This window comes from Mustela erminea, chromosome 5 (genome assembly GCF_009829155.1).
Source record: "Mustela erminea isolate mMusErm1 chromosome 5, mMusErm1.Pri, whole genome shotgun sequence".
NCBI classification, from domain to species: Eukaryota; Metazoa; Chordata; class Mammalia; order Carnivora; family Mustelidae; genus Mustela; species Mustela erminea.
In genome coordinates, this window is record NC_045618.1 from 119689493 (window position 1) to 119704006 (window position 14514).

At 46.8% G+C, this 14514-nt stretch overlaps 1 protein-coding gene and 1 long non-coding RNA gene across 11 annotated transcripts in view; one reads left to right on the plus strand and one right to left on the minus strand.

The window, feature by feature from the left end:
- The window catches only part of FOXN3 (forkhead box N3), a 394050-nt gene that overhangs the window by 312090 nt on the left and 67446 nt on the right, over nucleotides 1–14514 (plus strand). The window lies entirely within an intron of this gene.
- LOC116591639 lies at nucleotides 4438–13081 on the minus strand. Its single transcript, XR_004286085.1, has 3 exons — nucleotides 12634–13081; nucleotides 5091–5190; nucleotides 4438–4675 (listed from the first exon to the last, which is right to left on the minus strand). It is a non-coding gene; the product is annotated as an uncharacterized LOC116591639 (long non-coding RNA).

Genomic DNA, 14514 nt, shown 5'->3' on the forward strand with positions numbered 1-14514 from the left:
ACATATTATATTAGCACATGCCCAGAGCCTGTGGGAAATCAGACAGCGGACCTAAAACAAGAGTCTAATAGCTTTGCCTTTTCATACCCTTCACACTTCGTAAGGTTTGTGTGACAGTTGGCAGGTGACCTCTGAACATACATGCCATAGGCAGATTCCTGTGTTGTCTCTCTGCCTACCTGTAGATGACATCTCTAGGTACGGATTAGAAAAGGGGAAGTAATCTGAGGACTCCTGGATTACCTAGGGAACTCACCTTGGTTTGCATTTGTATCGTAATGTCAAGTTTAAGGCCCAGAAAGGACACTAGTAGTGTAATATATAATATAAATATATAAAAAATTGTTTTTTTAAGATTATTTATTTATTTATTTGAGAGAGAGACAGTGAGAGAGAGCATGAGTGAGGAGAAGGTCAGAGAGAGAAACAGACTCCCCGTGGAGCTGGGCGCCCGATGTGGGACTCGATCCTGGGACTCCAGGATCATGACCTGAGCCGAAGGCAGTCGTCCAACCAACTGAGCCACCCAGGCATCCCAGTGTAATATATTTTTATGTCTAAGAAAACATCTCGTCTTTTGCAGAGGCTCGATTTCATCTTGCTTGGTTTCTCAGGCTGATTGTTGCCTCAATTCTGTATAAAAAGCATTTCTGGATACCTCGCGTTAAGATTAACTGCATGTCTCTACTAGTTGACTCCGAGTTGGGTTTGGGAGGAGGAGTAGTTGTAACTCTTTCTTCTGAGCATCTCTGTTAGCATCAGTGCAGAGATTTTCTTGTGCAGCCAGGACCAAATATAGCTTTTTATTGTTTTCATTCTCCTGCGAGCTGGAGCTTCGGGAGCCCTTATGTGAACTGGTGCGTCCTGGAGAGGGTGCTCACGTGACGCCGCTGGCGCAGGCAACGCGGGCTGGGCTGTGTTTAGAACCTTCCCTCCCAGTTACCAGGTGCCCATTTGTGACGCTCCCTCACCTCCACGGGTCACAGAAAATGGCAAAAATAGGGCTGTTGAGGTAATTTTTTGAAGCACTGTTATTGTGGTTGACATTGATCATTTGCTCGTTCAGGTGTATTTCGTGATATCAGATTTGCTGTATTTACCTGGCAAAGAAGGAAAATAAAGCTTCCCTTGGAAAAGAAAAGGGCAGCATTACTGTGTGTTCATGAAGTCCTCACATGGCCCCATCGTCTCCGGCTGCAGCCATCGAGGAGGTGTCCTCATAACACGACAGGGCTGGCGCGGAGAGGTTGTGGAAGAGCATACACAGGTTGTCAGAAGTGTATCTGGGTTAAAAAATGTTGCTGTACTCCCAGCCCTCCTTAAAGGAGGCTATTTATAATACAGTGTGGGTATTTGTGCTGCCTGCATTGTATGTGTCCTGAATGAAGAATCAGCGCTTTAAAAAGAACATTCAGAAGAAAACCCGCATTGTAGAAATCTGACTTAGACCTTCGGGAGATCATGGGCATTGTCAATGGCCACTCCTCTCGCAGGGCTACTCAGATGCTTCCTCTTGGGCATGACATATTTTGACCTGGCATCTCTGCTTTGCTTTTTTCTTGAAAGTTCTAGATAAGAAAGTGCATACACACCCCCTCACGGTCACTTAGCAGCCTCCTCGGGACGTGAGCCCCTAACGTGGCAAGAGGGAGGATTTGTCTCCTCTCCGGAGCTGACCTCACCCGGCCCTGTGGCTCCACCGGGTCCTCTTCCGCGGGGGCCCCTTTGCTTCCTTCTCCCACCAAGGGGGCGAGACTGGTTAGAGAAACCCTTCAGGTACAGAAAGTGTAAATTCCACCTTTACACAAGCACCCTGATTAATGGACTGGGCCACCGTTGTGTAAAGACTTGAGATGGTTTTTTAAAATAGCTCCTTTGCTAGAGTGTTTTGGTGCAGGGTATGCATTCTTGGATTGTTTTTTGTTCTTTTTTATGCTTAGCATTGATGGGAAAATGTAGAACCCATGCAAGTACTTAGGCTGGATACAGTCCTCTCTCCCCTGGCATTGATTTCCGGACTTTCTCCTTTGCTTTTTCCTGGTCCTTAAGCACCCGTTCGTGGGCATTTCCCTGGTGTAATTGTTGATTAAGTGCTGCACATCCCGAGATGATTACAAGAAGATTGTTGTATTCAGCTTTTAATCTTGTGAGTGTCAAATATTTTACTGTAATGGTGTCTTTATTATTATTATTATTATTATTATTCATAGCTCTTTCTGTTTGAGTAATGCAATCAGGCAAAATAAAGGTGATGCCACAAATTCGGCATTTTTTAAATAGGTCTTTGTCTCAGAATGGAAAGTGCCACCTGCAGGCCATCCACCAGTGCTGACTGGAATTTAGGAAGTTGGGATTAGGAATATTTTAGGCTTCTTTTGGTTGCAGCTAACAGAAAGCTACGAGTTTAAGAAAAAATCGCAATAAGGAGAAACCTCCTAGAGGTAGAACTGAGGGTCTCCAAGGACCCCCCGGGGCTGGGCATGTTGGTGGGAGTCAGCAGGACTGGGAGGCAGAAGGCTGCCCAAGAGCGTGGGCAGCACCTGGGCCTTCTCTCTGCTTCTTGCTCTGTCCTGTCTCCCGGTGTCTACTCTGAGGGCAAGAGCATGGTATTCTGAAGAAAGTGACTTACAGTCAGCGGCCTGTTCCTTAGCTGAATGAAAGGAGTCCATGGTATGAATGATTAACTCCAGTTGCTGTATCCACAGAACCAGCAGACTTTCTGGTTCTTTCCTTCGGTACTGATGTTTCCACTTTACAGATAAGGAAGCCAAGGTTGGAAGGCAGAGCGTATCACCTGACATCCTACAGCGGGAAAGCAGGGAGCCGTGTTGCTTGTTCCATCTGATTCCAGAATGCAGAGCCCAAGGCTGCTCCAGCCACTGTGGTGGGCTGGGCTTGCATTTCTGTGAGCTCACAGTGGCTGCTTCTTGGGAGAGTGGGAGGTAGCGAACAGGGAGCTGGCTAGGGAGATGTTGGCCCCAGGTAGAACATGTCCTGGGAATAACCCACATAGTGATATTTGTGCACATGATGAGGTCTTCATCTTGATGAGAACTTTCTCCACAGAAACCTAGAATCCATCTAAACGTTTGGGTTGGACGTCAAGCCATAAGGCACTGAAGAGTTATGTGATGGTTTCACCATAGGCAGATGGTCACAGGGAAAGTTCTGTGTGGCCTAGCCACATGTCTTCCCCTCCTTGTCACTCCAAAGATGACAGTGTCCAGGATAGGGGGATGATGCTAATCGGAACACAGGGGTTCCGTCCGAGGTAGTGCTAAGTAACAAAATCACGGAGCCAAGGAGATGGGTGCAGTTCCTCTGAGAGTGATCGTTGGTGGCAAATCCTGAGTGAGGCGCAGAAAGTCCAACGGTCCGTGGTCCGTAAGACATTGCTCAGCGGAAAGAGGTCAGGGCTGAGAGTTCGGATCCGGGGAGCCAGGCCCAGCTCTACCTCCGACCACCTGCAGGGGCCCAAGCAAGGGCCTGCCCACCACACCACTCAGGCTCCTTTTTCCTTTTCTTTTCAGTATGTTGTTTTTTAAAAAAAAATCATCAAGTACATAAAGATCTACAGTAGTCCCCTCTTATCTGCTGAGGGTCTGTTCTAAGACCCCCAAGAGATGCCTGAAACTACAGATGACGCCACACCCTGTAGACACTGTTTTTTCTTCTGCATACATCCCCATGATAAAGCCTAACTTTCAGATTAGGCACAGTAAGATTAACCACAACAATAATAAAGTGGGACAATTATAACACTATGCTGTCACAAAAGTTACGTGACTGTGGTCTCCCTTTCTTGAAATATCTTACTGCGCTCACCCTTGTGAAAGTGAGGTGTGAGGGTAAAATGCTTACGTGATGAGAGGAACTCACACGGCATTAGGCTTCTCTTGACCTCCGGGTTGTACGTCAGAGAGATCACCTGCTCTGGGACCACAGTTGACTCGTGAGGAACTGAAACCATAGATAAATCAGAGGGAGGGACTACTGTATAATGAAAAGTAAGTAAATAATTCTCCTGTTGAAGAAATACAGCTCCCCAGCACCCCGACCTCAAAGGTGCCCAACAGGAGTGGGGTCTTAAGCGTTTGATGACCGGTGCCTTTACACACCCGCGTGTGTGCGCACACCTCTGTAGATGGGGGTGTGCCATCACTGTTATTCTGTAAAAAGGACAAGCTGTCCTTTTTATGGGCTCCAGAGTATTTTACTGTCTGGATGCACCCTTGGAAGTATACATTCTACAGTGTTGCAGAGTGACTTTTTTGTTGATACTCATTTCCTCTATTGGGTGAGGTCGAAAGCCACTTGCATTTCTTTTTGTGTATATCTCCTGCTTGTGCCCTCAGCTCATTTGTTTTCCTGTTGGGTTTTTTTCTTATTTCACCCCATTTTTCCAAACAGATAATGATCCAGGGGCCAGCCAGTCAGTTCTGTGAATAGGACTAGTTTAGTTTGGAGAGAGATGGATGTTTGTCAAGAATCCAGGGTACCCAGGAAAAGGCTTGGCACCCACTCTGGGGGCCAACATGGTTTCCCTGGTCCCTCTTTCCTCCCCAGTGTTGCTGAGGTGGGCTCACGCCCAGTTCCACAGGAAGCCTCAGACTTGGCCTTGACTTAGGAAAGCATCATGTCTGCACCACGCAGAGTCCGGCTTGACCAGATGTTCCTAGATGAACAGAAGAGAGAACATAGTTTCATGGACAGGATTATTTTGGAGGTCAGCTGGTCCTCTAGACATGGGTTCAGATTGTCTTGTCTCCAGAATTTATGAGCCATGTGAACCTCTCTGGACCTCAGTTTCCTCCTCTGTAAAATGGGAATAGTAATTCCAATGTTGAAGGCTATCGAGCAACAGAAATAACATATATAAAGTGCTTAGGATATGATGGGTTTTCAGTAATTGACAGTTTCTAGTTAGTATCATTGTCATGATCATCACTGTTGCCGTGACCATAAATCAAATGAATGACAACCGGGGGCACGAGGCGGCCATGTTGCCATTGGACTTGGACTTCATGAACCTGCTCCAGAGGACTCAGTGTGATCTGCAAACCATCCACATCTTTGCAGTAAGCACTTACTTGTACCTGTGTCCATTTCACATATGACTCCAGCATTGTCCCCTCGGGTCTCATGCCTCTGTTGTAGGCATGGTACAAAATGGCCGCCCGGTTTTCTGGCCTGGAAAAGAGGAGTGTGACTTGAAAGTATTCTTCTTGAATTCTAAGTGAGAAAGATGTAAAAAACTCTCCTCCCCATCCTTCCTCTACCCCCAAGAAGTCTGAGGGACAAAGGAAGATGGATGGACTGAAATAATCCCAGAGAAGAGATGGGAGCCTCCTGAGTGATTCCCACAAAGCTGCTGGTTATTTACAACTAGGAAGCTTGCCTGCTTGGAGATACCAATTGAACTTTCTGGTTCCGCTGGCTTGACAGGAAACATTCACAGGGCCTGGCTGGAAACACTCTCGGGGAGGGGGAAACCGGGGGGAGTTACGTCTGATGGTTTAACACCATCTCATTCATAGATTTCTGCCTCTTCCCCCAGCTGATCACTCGCAGTCTCTTTTTTAGTATATAATTGTTCATTTTAAATTTTCGTGTTTGCTATAGCTGAGTGTATATTAATTACGGACAGTCTGTAATTATGTTGTCTTTTTGTCATTCCCGTGGCAGCAAGGGTAGTAAGCTAGAATTCTTCCAATAGCAAGAGTTTTAATTTATAACTGCCCCTCCAAACCATTTAAGAAATTGATGTATTTCCTGCACACTCTGAAGACAGTTGAGTGAATGCTGTGGTCCTGATCTCCATTATCAGATTTTAAGCTCAGACATCCCTCTGTAATCTAACCTAAAAGACCCAAAATTTTGGTTTATTCACTCACTCCACAGCCACTTACTGGAACATCCACTGTGCGTGAGGTCATGGGGCTGTATCTCTGAATTAAACAAACAAAAATAAAACGGGCTGCGGTTCTGCGTGTAACTGAGGGAGCTACCCAGCTGACCACTAAAGCCACTGTAGGGCTGGTGACGATGAGTGTGTGTCCCCCAGGCTGCTGAACACTTGACCTTTCCCAGCACTGTAATAATGAGGACTATGGTAAGAAGTTAGAAGCCACTGGCAATCAAAGTTATTATTTCACATTAAAGTCCCCCCTATATGATATTGGCAGCTGAGACATACTTGGAAAACATAATAATTTAAAGATTATCAGATTAGTTCCAGACATCCCCAGGGTCTGCGTGCAAATTAAATTAGAGATATATCAAATTGATCCAATCAAGAAACAGGGCTGGGATTAAGGAACATGGTCTTGCTGTAAGGACCAGGTAAACAGAGTGACTGTTGATACTGCCTGAAGCCACATTCCTCAAAGGGAGGTTCCGGCCCCCTACCTTGAAAGTGACCCTTGGGAATGATTGCCAAGGTTGAGTTCTCTGGTGCTAGGAAGGTGGAAGGATGGGGCTTGGTTGTAAAGGGTCTGTAGAACAGAGCTGAAGACTAGAGGTTCATCAACACTGGAGTCAGAATCCCTACTGTTGGATACTGCTGAAGGGCACCTCCTTAGAGGGGAAAGGATTTGGGGGAAGGCACATGATAGAGTTCCCCCCATATTAATTCGGCATTTCTTTCTAGAGCTTCTAATGTGTTAGGGTGAGACCAAGATGGAAGCCCTGCTTGTGTGGAACTTCCATTTCGGTGGAAGAAGCAAGGCGGACTGACAGGACAGACAAATAGACAGCCGGATGTGATGTGATGTGATGTGATGTGATGTGATGTGATGTGATGTGATGTAAAGTAATGTCAGACAGTTACAAGTGCTACAAAGAGTTACAAAGCAGGGTAAAGGAATCGAGTCATCAAGATCCTGCTTTACTAACCCTTTCTAGTGCTTTGGCAGTTCTGCCCAATAGGAGAAGAAAACACTGCTTGGAGGAGGGGTCAGGATTGCGGTTTTATTTGTTTGGGCGGGGGGGGGGGGGAGTATTCCCGAATCAATACAGGGCTTTTACTGCTTTTTTTTTCTTTCTTCTTTTCTTCTTTTCTTTTTTTTTAAAGGGTGAGGGGTGGGAAGAGGCAGAGGGAGAAGAGAAAGAACTTAAGCAGGCTCCATGCTCAGTGCAGAGCCCGGTGTGGACCTCCATCTCAGGACCCTGAGATCACAACCTGAGCCGAAATCAAGAATCGGACTTAACTGACTGGGCCACCCAGGCGCTCCTTATCACATCTTTAAAATATCACAAAGAGGCCTGAAGAATCCTCTGGCATCTTACTCTTCGGCGGTACAACTGGGGTCTTACTCATTAGCCGGCTAAACTGTTCATCTTTCTGAGACTTAGATACCATTCCCAAATTTTCTGAAAACCTTGTTTTAACTGGTATGGCTTGCTGAATCCAAGCAGGCAAATTTCATGCAAGTTCAGTGTCATTTCCTTCAAGAATTGACTCATCTTTCCAGGCTTGAGATATTGAACAAGCAGCACCTGGCCTCATCCAAACCCAAGGCATGTATTTTTCGCCCAAGCAATTTTGGATTTCAACAAGAGACCCATTCTCCTGAGTAATGACTTTGCTGGGGAAGGGAGCATATTGAGACGTCATCTTGTAACAGAGGCACAGTGTAACGCTCTTGATCGTGGTCTGTACACAACACAGATAATACGCATGGTAGCCAGTTTCTTTCCATTTCCCCACTTGTCAATGGGAGCCTCTTCTTTTTCTTTGCAAGGAGACTGAGTTCTATACTGGTATGACTTCTCAGCAGGGTTCCTCTGGGGGCCTTCAAAATAATTGTGTGTCGCTTGGAGTGATGTCAACATTTTCTGGAATGTCAACAGTCTGATTGCTGAGAATGATGCCACAAAGAGCACTTTTTGTTTTTTAATTAACCTTTTGAGATAATTGTAGATTAACATGCAGCTGTAAGAAATAATACAGGGATCCTGTTGTACCTTTACTCAGTTTCTCCCAGTGGTAACATCTTGCAAAACTGTAGTGCCACGTATGTATACTCTCATTTGTAGCCACTAAAAAGTCTTGCTGGGATTTTGATAGAAATTGCATTTAACTTGTGCATTAATCTGGGGACAAATGATGATATCTTTATTTAGTCTTCTAATCTGTGAATATGATAAGCCTCTCCATTTATTACTTAGATCTCCTTTGATTTCTTTCTTTGGGATGTTGTTGTTTTCCGCTTACAAGTCCTATATGTGTATGCATTTTTCTTGAGCAATTGTAAATGGCATTTAAAAATTTTTTTTATTTACTCGTTCATTGTTAGCATATAATAATAAAGTAGATTTTGTATTACCTTGTACCCTGAGCCCTTGCTGAATGCACTTATTAATTCTAGGAGGGTTTGGAGTTTTTTTGGGTAGTTTTCTTGGGGGTTTCTATGTAGACAGTCTGCAGATAGAGCGAGCTTTATTTCTTCCCTTTGATCTGTTTGTCTTTTATTTCATTTTCTTGCCTTATCGCACCAGCTAGGATTTCCAGCACTGTTAAATAGTGTTGAGAGGAGACATCCTTAATTGTTCCCAGTCCTAGGGAGAAAGCATTCAGTCTTTTCTCCATTAAGCATAATGTTCGCTGTAGGGTTTTTTGTTGATGCTCTTTGATAAGTTGAGTAATTCTTTTCCTAGTTCGGGGAGCATTTTTAATCATTAAGATTAGATGTTGGCTTTTTCATATGCTTTTTCTGCATCAGTTGATACGATCTTCTGTAAAGCCTGTTGATAATGGTGGATTACGCTGATTTTCAAATATTGAACCAGCCTTGCATCCCTGAAATAAACCCCAGTTACTCATGGTATATAATTCCATTTATATATTCCTGAATTATATTTGCTAATATTTTAGTAAGGATTTTTATGCCTGTATTCATAAAGGGATATTGGTCTATAGTTTGCCCTTTCTGTACTGCCCTTAGTGAGTCAGTTTTCTTCTCTCCACCTTTCAGAATCCTCTTGTGTTTGCCTTGTATTTAATGTTAAGTGTTTTTCCTTGCATCAGCGGGAAGAATAGGCAAAAGTACATGTAACCATTTTCCCAAAAGTAGAACTCCCTTCGGGTGGGTGGGTTTTAGGTATACTGCTTAAGCAGATGCATAATTTGCTCCCAGCGAAATAGAAAATCCTGAGATCAGATCCTGATGAATTAAAAAAAAAAAATGCTACCAAGCGACCATGGTTTGACTTGCCCGATTCTAAAAGAAGCGGAGTAAAGAGATTTGGGCTGCGCAGAAAGGCACAACCACATCACCTCCTCGCCGTCACTTCCTGAACTTCCCAGCAGAGGAGAGACTCTGCTAAGGTCATCAGAGCCTTAGGGACCGATAGACATCGGATCCATGAGCATACCCTGTACAGACCTTTGGGCGGAACTTCTGTCTCCTGCTGCGCGGACAGCATTAATTTCACTTGTGTCACCTGAAAGCTCTTGGTAAAACTGGGTATTTACAGAAAGGTGCTCTGGGCACGGCTGCGGGCTCTCTGGTGCCTTTCAGGGTTTTGTGTCAGAAGAGGTCTGAAACTTCGGCCAGGGGCAGTCTGTCTTCTGCTGTAGACAGATAATGATAACCGCTAGAGAGAGAGGTTCTCAGTGTCAGGGAGAATTTCTGTCGGCACCAAGAGAGCTGATGAATGCTGCGGTCTCCCTGGGGAGAATAGCCCTAGGCCAGCTCCAGGAGCCAGGGCGCGGTGTCTGGCAGGCAAAAGGTGTAACTTTTCAGAAAGCAGAACTTTGCAAAGGCTTGGAACTCAGGCCTGCCTGGTAAGCCCAGCAGACCAGAAGACCGGTGGCTGCAGGTGTCCGCAGGGCCAGTCTTAGGGGGTAGGGGCACTGATGGCTCAGCTTCTAACCAGCACGTGCAAACTGAGGGCAGATTCTGAGGAGCCACTGCTTCTTAAGCTTTCTGTTACCTCATGTGACCCCTTGGAAAGACGCTGCCCCTCTCCAAGGCACCAGAACCCTTACTTGGAAAGGAGTCAGCCCCTATACTGTCAAAGGCTCCTTCCAGCCCACAAGTCCAGTCGGCCTGTGACTGGGGCCAGCCTTGAAGTAAGGACAGTTCACAGATGAGCCGCTGGGGATGTGTGTTCCTCCTCCACCGAGAGCCAGGGGCCTCGTGTCTACACCCAAGAAGGGGATGTGTTGTAGGGCAAAGCCTGCTCACCCCACAGCCATGTCCCCAGCCATGGGTTAATTCTGTTGCTCTTCAGCTGTGTACCCTTAGACAAATGACTTCGTGGGCCATCGGAGCTTCAGGTAGGGGGGCCGGGGCAGCTTTAGCTGCCCCCCAGCTGAAGGAGTAGCTGATCCCTGTAGGGGTTTCCCATGGCTAGTACAATGAAGTTTTGCAAACTTAGTGGCCTAAAACAATGCAGATTTATTACCTTGTAGCTGTGAGGGTCAAAAGTCCAAAATGGGCCTAATGGGGCTAAAATCAAGGGATTTTAGGGTATGCCTTTTGGAGGCTCCGGGGAGAATCCATTTCCTTACCTTTTCCAGCTTCTAGAGGCCACCCACATGCCTTGGTTCAGAGCCCTTTCTTCCAACTTCAAAGGCAAAAGAATAGATCACGGAAATCACTCTTTTCACTTATAAGGACCTTTGTGACTACACTGGGCCCACCCAGATAATCCAGAAGTTCTCCACCTCCATCTGGGACCTGGGTTCTCCCATGCCCTATAACCTAACATCTTCACACATTCTAGAGACTGGGATGTCAACATCTTTGGGGAGGGAGGTATTTTTCTGCCTTCCGTGATCTCTAAGACCCCTTCCAGCCAAACATGCTGCAGTTCCAGACGCTCGAGTGCTGGGGAGGGTCAGCCCTTGATGGAAAGCGCCAAGGTCATGGCAGCTGATGGGGCCCATGAGTGGCGGATGCCGGTGGTGTCAGCCCAGGCCCCTCACGCGGGTGTACTCCTGTTCTTTACTTGGAGTGATTAGCTATCTTTTGGCCTTTCTTATGATTTCCAAGAAATAGGGCCCAAGAGTAGAGATTACAGAAATTCAATGAGGGAATCAATAGGCCACAGGTTCTAAGGGCCCCTTGGTTCCAAAGGTCTCTTCTCCATGGTGAAGTTTTCAAAACAGGAGATAGTTATTTCCAGTCTCCTCTTATCTTCTTGCTGGTTTACTTTAGCAAATATTTGCAAGTACCTGCTGTGGGTACAGTGATTGAGTAAGAAGTAACCCCTGCTCTCCAGGAGTGGTAGGCAGAGAGGATAGAAAGGACCATAGTCCAGGTGTCACCAAGAAACAGACAAAACAGCGTTACAGGCTGGAGGCACGTGACTTGGCTTCTCCCTGGTGAAACTGGAGCTTGAGCTTTAAGAGTTCAGAGGATTGGGGGCGCCTGGGTGGCTCAGTGGGTTAGAGCCTCTGCTTTTGGCTCAGGTCATGATCTCAGGGTCCTGGGATCGAGCCCCGCATTGGACACTCTGCTCAGTGGGGAGCCTGCTTCCCTTCCTCTCTCTGCCTGCCTCTCTTTCTACTTGTGATCTCTGTCTGTCAAATAAATAAATAAATAACCTTTAAAAAAAAAAAAAAAGAGTTCAGAGGATTGGATGCCTGGGTGGCTCTGTCAGTTAAGCCACTGCCTTCAGCTCAGGTCATGATCCCCTGGGATCGAGTCCCACATCGGGCTCCTTGCTCAGCGGGGAGCCTGCTTCCCTCTTTGCCTCTGCCTGCTTTTGTGTTCTCTCTCTCTCTCTCTCTCTCTGACAAATAAATAAATAAACCTTAAAAAAAAAATAGTTCGGTGTATTTCAGCAGTGAGGATAGTCGTGGCGCTGCTAGCAATGGGTACTCTGTGGGCCCAGAGGGGAAACGTGGGCCTGTTCTGGGAGCGTGGTGTGTAGGGCACCACTGGGCCGAGAACGCTGCTTTCCTCACCTGCTCTCCCCTGTCCAGACATTGAAAAGCGGTATCTTTTCCCCGTGTGACCACTAGAACTATAATGCCTTTCTGCTTATATTTTTCCTTCCGCTGTACCTAAAGTGGACTTCGGTCATGCCCTTACACATTTGTGCTCTTTGGTTAATTTGCAAAATGTGATCAGCCGGTACTGTGGGTTGAATGGTGCCCCCTCTGAAAAAAAGATATGCTGAAGTCCTCTCCCAGCCCACTCCTCCCCACTCCTAGTACTGGGGAATGGGACGTAAGTTTAGAAATAGGGTCTTTGCAGTCATAATCAGTTTGCATCTTACAACCAAGATGCAGCCATCCGTGGGCCCTGATCCAATGAGACTGGTGTCCTTATTAGGAGTGGGACATTGGGACACAGACACACATGGGAAGAGCTCCATGGGACGATGGGAGCAGAGCAGCTGCAAGCCGAGAGTGGCCCGGGATTGATGACTGCCACCGCAGGAGGTGAGGAAGGATCCCAAGTACAGGTTTCAGAGGGAAGAATATGTTCCTGCCAACACCTGGCTTTTAGACCTCTAGCCTCCAGAACCCTAAGATAGCAGTCCCTGCTGCCCCCTGGTTCGAGCTTCCTTGTTCTGGCAGCCCCAGGAACTAACCGTTTGTACTCGAGCCCTGTACCACGCTAATTGGGCTGGGGTTCTACTAGGTGACCATGGTGTGTCGGGGAAGTTCAGTCGTACCTGTTGAAGTCACATCGGTGGCTAATAGGTGGTCTTTGTGGGGGAATCTGGTGATCAGAGGGGCACCTTGGTTGTCCAGCTGGTAGTCTCAGGTCTCTGGGATCTCTTGGGGGAGGAGGGCAAGCAGTTCCGACTCCATTCCTCCCGGACTCTCCAGGCCCGGCTGACGGTGATGTGGCTCCTCCCAGAGAACTGGAGCTGGCCTGGAATCACAGGCTGTACAGACAAGGGACTTCAGGGTTCATTTATTCCAGCTCCTCGTGACAGGTGATGAGCTGTCCCGGGAAGCATCCTGTGAACCATCCAAGGTCACTCTGCTAGAAGCCAAGTCAGGACTGGAGTTTGCGTCTTAAACCTCACAGCCCGTTTAAGATTTAGAGGGACTCTACAGCCTGTGGTGCTGGCTTCGGAAAATTTTCTTTGGGGCACAGAATTTTAACTTCGGTCTTCAGACTATTCTGTATTTACTGAGAGAGAGGGAAAAAAAAAAAAGAAGAAGAAGAAAAAGAAAAACAGGGGAACGTGTTGACCTTCAGGAAGGGGATTTGAAAGAATAAGTTTATGTGACTTTTTAGAAAGTCCCACGGATATTTAGTTTCATGGTGTACCATGGAAAGGGAAATCCACTCCGCACCCTCAGGTGAATGGGGGACTGTGTCTGGCTCCCAGCCTCTTTGGTTGACCCCCCCACACACACCCCGGGTGTTGCAGAGTATTGAATTTATTAAATCAGCAGCTATTACAGGACCTCAGACACTGCCAGATAGCACTTTTAGCCTCGCTGTGACTTTCCTGTCCTTCTGCAGGGGGAAGTAGAGCCACTAATGTCTCCATAGACTGCAGCTTTCTGGAGTTGCTTTAAATCACAAGCATGGAATGCCGGGTAGATTCATTACGGCCGAGGCAGTGCCTACCCGGCATCTTCGTGGCTTTAAATCAATCTCTCTCCTGAAGGTTCGGAGGAATGTCATACACGAGGCACATTGCTGCTCGAGCATCCTTTGTGTTGGGTGCCCTGGAATGTAATTTCTATCAGTAAGACAGAAAGGAGACAAGAAGAGAGATCATTTTGCTTGGCAGCACACAATGAAAGGAATGGGGGGCGCAGGGCTTTGTGGTGTTTTTTTGCTGTTACTATTATTGTTTCTTGGCTTCCTCCAACAAAGCAATGCTGTGGGGCTTTCAGCAGTCTCTCCGTGCAAAATGCATCCCGTCACGAGTGATCGGTGTCCTGCCATTTTGAAATGGCACAAGTGGCATTTGTAGCCCTTACGAAATGACCGTGGTCGTGCCAGGCGTTGGAGACCAGCTTCTCAGAGACATTGACGCTGGTCTCTTTCCTCCTGTCCCTTGTGCAGCCAGTGCGCTGTCACTTTAACAAACCATCGTCCTGCAGTGGGATTGCTTCACGCAGGGCTGTAGGAGAACAAGGTTAGAAGAGCAGAGACTTTTGTCAATGGTGAGTAGGTGGGATTAGTTTAAACCGATATTGAAAAACGGTTTGCACAACTCTCGGCGGCTCGGATTACTTCTGAAAGGACATGCTCTTCCAGTCGGTGCTGGCATGGATACGGTTAAAGTGGCATCAGGACCTCTGTTATATAATGCTTCCCGGTTATATAATGAAGGGTCCTGTTTTTTCTTGTCCTGGTTTATATCGATTGGAACGAGGCTAGAAGATCGCAACAGTTCGTAGTCCCCTGGAATAGCCAAGGCAGTCATTTTCTTGATGAAAGCATGTGGGGTCTCTTGGTTGTCCGGAACACGGTATGCGGGATGAGGTGTGCATAGGTGACCCGTTTGAGTTTGAAGAGTAGACGGTGAGTTTCAGGCACTTGTGCCATCCCGCACATAAGCCCTTTGAAAGAACTGACCTTCAGA